We start from the raw sequence: 5,000 nt of genomic DNA, 5'->3' as shown, positions 1-5,000 counted from the left end.
CTGGCCCCTCTGCCCTGTCTGTACCTCTGCCCTGTCTGTCCCTCTGCTCTGTCTGTCCCTCTGCCCTGTCTGTCCCTCTGCCCTGTCTGTCCCTCTGCTCTGTCCTGTCCCTCTGCTCTGTCTGTCCCTCTGCCCTGTCTGTCCCTCTGCTCTGTCTGCCCCTCTGCTCTGTCTGTCCCTCTGCCCTGTCTGTCCCTCTGCTCTGTCTGTCCCTCTGCCCTGTCTGTCCCTCTGCTCTGTCTGCCCCTCTGCTCTGTCTGTCCCTCTGCCCTGTCTGTCCCTCTGCTCTGTCTGTCCCTCTGCCCTGTCTGTCCCTCTGCTCTGTCTGTCCCTCTGTCCTGTCTGTCCCTCTGCTCTGTTTGTCCCTCTGCCCTGTCTGTCCCTCTGCTCTGTCTGCCCTGTCTGTCCCTCTGCCCTGTCTGTCCCTCTGCCCTGTGTCTGCCCCTCTGCTCTGTCTGTCCCTCTGCCCTGTCTGTCCCTCTGCCCTGTGTCTGCCCCTCTGCTCTGTCTGTCCCTCTGCTCTGTCTGTCCCTCTGCCTGTCTGTCCCTCTGCTCTGTCTGTCCCTCTGCCCTGTCTGACCCTCTGCCCTGTCTGTCCCTCTGCTCTGTCTGGCCCTCTGCCCTGTCTGACCCTCTGCTATGTCTGTCACTCTGCCCTGTCTGTCCCTCTGCCCTGTCTCTGCTCTGTCTGTCACTCTGCCCTGTCTGTCCCTCTGCTATGTCTGTCACTCTGCCCTGTCTGTCCCTCTGCCCTGTCTCTGCTCTGTCTGTCACTCTGCCCTGTCTGTCCCTCTGCTATGTCTGTCACTCTGCCCTGTCTGACCCTCTGCCCTGTCTGGCCCTCTGCTATGTCTGTCACTCTGCCCTGTCTGTCCCTCTGCCCTGTCTCTGCTCTGTCTGTCACTCTGCCCTGTCTGTCCCTCTGCTCTGTCTGTCCCTCTGCCCTGTCTCTGCCCTGTCTGTCCCTCTGCTCTGTCTGTCCCTCTGCCCTGTCTGACCCTCTGCCCTGTCTGTCCCTCTGCCCTATCTGACCCTCTGCCCTGTCTGACCCTCTGCCCTGTCTGTCCAATCTGGGCATCAGTCTGTTGACTGAATGCTGCCGCTAGAGTTCTAACAAAGACTAAGAAAGCTGATCATATTACTCCAGTTCTTAAGTCCTTACACTGGTTGCCAGTGTGTCATAGAATAGATTTTAAAATACTGTTACTAGTCTACAAATCACTTAACGGCCTAGGCCCAAAATACATAGCTGAATTGCTCCCACGCTATGAACCGTCTAGACCTCTCAGGTCAGCAGGGTCCGGCTTACTAACTGTCCCTAGGATCATGGGAAAGCCGCATTCACCCACTATGCTTCTGCTAGCTGGAACAATCTGCCTGAAGACATCAGATTTGCACCAACTTTACTTACTTTTAAAAATAGACTAAAGACTTTTATGTTTACCGTCGCTTTTATTCCTCTGTACGTTTTTATCTATTTTTGCAACTACTCTGTTGTGATGCTTTTAAATGTCTATTTTATCCTCTTCTTTTATTCTCTTATTTTCTTGTGTCGACCATCTTATGTGAAGCACTTTGAATTGCCTCTATCTGATTTTATGCAAACCCATTGCTGTGGCATGTACGGGTAACAGAAGACGCGAGGTACCAGTAGAGGGTATGCTTGACGTCCAAACTACAGTATAAAGACAAAGCTGTTATGAAATGTCTATTTTATCCTCTTTTTTATTTTTTCTTATGTCATCCATTTTATGTGAAGCACTTTGAACTGCATCTGTGTATAAAATGTGCTATACAAATAAATTTGACTTGACTTGACTTGACTTGATATGGCTCTGGGTCTGGGACAGATGGCATTTCGGGGTTACCACTGTATCGTGGATGTCCGCACCAAGACTTCCGCTGCTGTGCTCTGCGGTTATTGTTTACAGTCCAACTGACTTGAGAACAAAGCTGATGGATTGTAGGTCCAGATGACATTTGGGCTAATAACATCACATAACATAAATATTAATAACATCACATCACATAACATAAACATCTAATAACATCACATAACATAAACATCTAATAACATCACATAACATAAACATCTAATAACATCACATAACATAAATATTAATAACATCACATAACATAAATATAACATCACATAACATAAACATCTAATAACATCACATAACATAAACATCTAATAACATCACATAACATAAACATCTAATAACATCACATAACATAAATATAACATCACATAACATAAACATCTAATAACATCACATAACATAAACATCTAATAACATCACATAACATAAATATTAATAACATCACATAACATAAATATAACATCACATAACATAAACATCTAATAACATCACATAACATAAATATTAATAACATCACATAACATAAATATAACATCACATAACATAAACATCTAATAACATCACATAACATAAATATTAATAACATCACATAACATAAATATAACATCACATAACATAAACATCTAATAACATCACATAACATAAATATAACATCACATAACATAAATATTAATAACATCACATAACATAAATATAACATCACATAACATAAATATAACATCACATAACATAAACATCTAATAACATCACATAACATAAATATTAATAACATCACATAACATAAACATCTAATAACATCACATAACATAAATATAACATCACATAACATAAACATCTAATAACATCACATAACATAAACATCTAATAACATCACATAACATAAATATAACATCACATAACATAAACATCTAATAACATCACATAACATAAATATAACATCACATAACATAAATATTAATAACATCACATAACATAAATATAACATCACATAACATAAATATAACATCACATAACATAAACATCTAATAACATCACATAACATAAATATTAATAACATCACATAACATAAACATCTAATAACATCACATAACATAAATATAACATCACATAACATAAACATCTAATAACATCACATAACATAAATATTAATAACATCACATAACATAAACATCTAATAACATCACATAACATAAATATAACATCACATAACATAAACATCTAATAACATCACATAACATAAACATCTAATAACATCACATAACATAAATATAACATCACATAACATAAATATTAATAACATCACATAACATAAATATAACATCACATAACATAAACATCTAATAACATCACATAACATAAATATAACATCACATAACATAAATATTAATAACATCACATAACATAAATATAACATCACATAACATAAATATAACATCACATAACATAAACATCTACCGTAAAATACCAATTAGAAGCCGACTTCCAAATTGCCGCGGGTCCCATATTTAAGCCGGGTCTGGATACATATTTTGTACATAAAAGCAGGTCCCAATTTGACGCCGGGTTAGTTTTTTCAATGTTTTCTTTTTACCTTTGCGACATCCTGTTGAATGCATCTCCCAAACACAACGAAGAAGAAAAATCGGATGAAGAAGACGAACGAGGAAACGAGGAAGGAAAAAAAACACATGCACGAAACTTGCTGATCAAAATTCGTTTTCCATCAACATCTGATGATTCTGAAAATTGTGTAGGCATTTCCTGAAGATTTTTATACACTAAAACCGACATCTCTGGTGTAATAATTATTTTGAGAAATGTGCCTATGGTATGTTTCCCTGCCAGCGGGCATAGAAGTCGGCTTCTAATTGGTATTTCACGGCACTTTCACATGTGCGCTACTGAAGAGGGTAGGCTCCGTGAGTGATGAACTTTTTAAAAATTCGTTTTCCAGCAACACCTGACAGTTATGAAAATTGTGTAGGCATTTTCTGAAGATTTTTGTAGGCCTACAAATCCGACATCTCTGATTGAGAAATGTGAGTACGGTATGATAGGCTATAATGTTTCCCCTGCCAGCGGAGGAGGAGGCAGCGCATGCAATGCTCTGCTGCGCTGAGAGGGAGGCGCGGCTCTCCCCATAGACAAGCAATCGTGTGGGGGGCTGTAGCCAACTGATTAAAATAAATGGTTTAAATAAACAATTTCATACTATTTACAATCTTTGCTGAGCAATATTTTTGTACAAAAATAATTAAAGCAGGTCCCAAACTGCCGCAGGTCCCATATTGACGCGGGGTCTGGCTACATATTTTTTATCTAATAACATCACATAACATAAATATCTAATAACATCACATAACATAAATATAACATCACATAACATAAACATATAATAACATCACATAACATAAATATAACATCACATCACATAAATATAACATCACATAACATAAATATAACATCACATAAATATTAATAACATCACATAAGATAAATATCTGCATACGAGACGTCGTTGACTGTAAACAATGACGGAAGGGGCTCTACAGCGGAAACCCTGAAATATGGGCCATCTGTCCCAGAGTCATATTAGTCGTCAGGCTGATAGGCTCTGGCTTCCCAAATTGCTGACTCAGAGATGTTTAATTTTTATAATTATGTTTTAAATATTAAGCTTCACATCTTGGACACTTTATTACCACCAGACAGACAGAACATCCTGTGTGTGTGTGTGTGTGTGTGTGTGTGTGTGTGTGTGTGTGTGTGTGTGTGTGTGTGTGTGTGTGTGTGTGTGTGTGTGTGTGTGTGTGTGTGTGTGTGTGTGAGTGTGTGAGAGACTGCACGCGCGCACATGTGTGTGTGTCCACAGAGACGCAGCCACGCCTGGCGGCCATGTTGGCAGAGGAGGATCATTTGTTTTGTCAGAGAGAGCCTGCAGCCAGCGGAGGTGGAGAATTGTGTGTCCGTGTGTGTGTTTATGTGTGTGTGTGTGTATGTGTGTGTGTGTGTGTGTGTGTGTGTGTGTGTGTGTGTGCGCGCGCGTGTGTGTGTGTACACAGGTATGTTTTACACACACACACACACACACACACACACACACACACACACACACAC

This window comes from Poromitra crassiceps, assembly GCF_964638095.1.
Source record: "Poromitra crassiceps genome assembly, chromosome: 3".
NCBI lineage: Eukaryota > Metazoa > Chordata > Actinopteri > Beryciformes > Melamphaidae > Poromitra > Poromitra crassiceps.
Note: the sequence above shows the minus strand (reverse complement) of the source record.